Here is a 631-nt window from a genome sequence, read left to right as displayed (position 1 = left end):
AGGGAAAGATACTTTTGGATGGAAGTAGAGTTCACAGCGCAAGCTATTGCTTTCTCCAGTGTTTAGGTTGTTAACAAATAGTATTAACTTCAGAAAGAGAGGAATCTGGAAAATATTAATTGAACAAGGCTGGCCAGACTGTTTTCCAAAACTGACCTTGGCTTCTGAGCTAGAACCCAAATTAAAGGAGTAATAAAGCATAAATATATGTAAAATAAATAAACACAAGCTCCAACAGAAACCTTGTTATTTCTGAAACATCAAGCTCATGCTAGTTTGGCTTTAGCTGAATGTGGATCAAGACAGGTGTTGAGTTATCTGCCAGACTATAATATCTGCACATAAAGAAGTTCAAGCATTTGACATGTAGAAACATTCTAAGACAAGCGAGGAAGACTTGTACTGGTTCAAGCAGTGGTTAGGCATCTGAAAAGAACCAATTAAATGTATATGGTAAGTGCTGAAAGATCATTCTAATTTATTTGCAAGATAAGATTCATGTGAAGTAGCTTCCAAGCAGCCCCAAATGTGAAAAGAAATGTCCGGATCAGCATTAAAAATTATAATCCTATCTGACAAAAGAGAAGCAAATTTCCTCTTTTCTTTTTTCTAATCCTTCCTTGTCGTCGTG

General features: G+C 36.0%; 1 protein-coding gene across 1 annotated transcript in view; it reads right to left on the bottom strand.

Annotated features, from left to right (window-relative positions):
- Window positions 1–631, bottom strand: part of CFAP47 (cilia and flagella associated protein 47) — a 757,346-nt gene that overhangs the window by 433,277 nt on the left and 323,438 nt on the right. The gene's annotated exons all lie outside the window — the stretch shown is intronic.

Source organism: Alligator sinensis, unplaced genomic scaffold (genome assembly GCF_000455745.1).
Source record: "Alligator sinensis unplaced genomic scaffold, ASM45574v1 scaffold243_1, whole genome shotgun sequence".
Taxonomy (NCBI): Eukaryota; Metazoa; Chordata; order Crocodylia; family Alligatoridae; genus Alligator; species Alligator sinensis.
The sequence above is the reverse complement of the archived record's forward strand: the minus strand, read 5'-3'. Positions and strand labels throughout refer to the sequence as shown.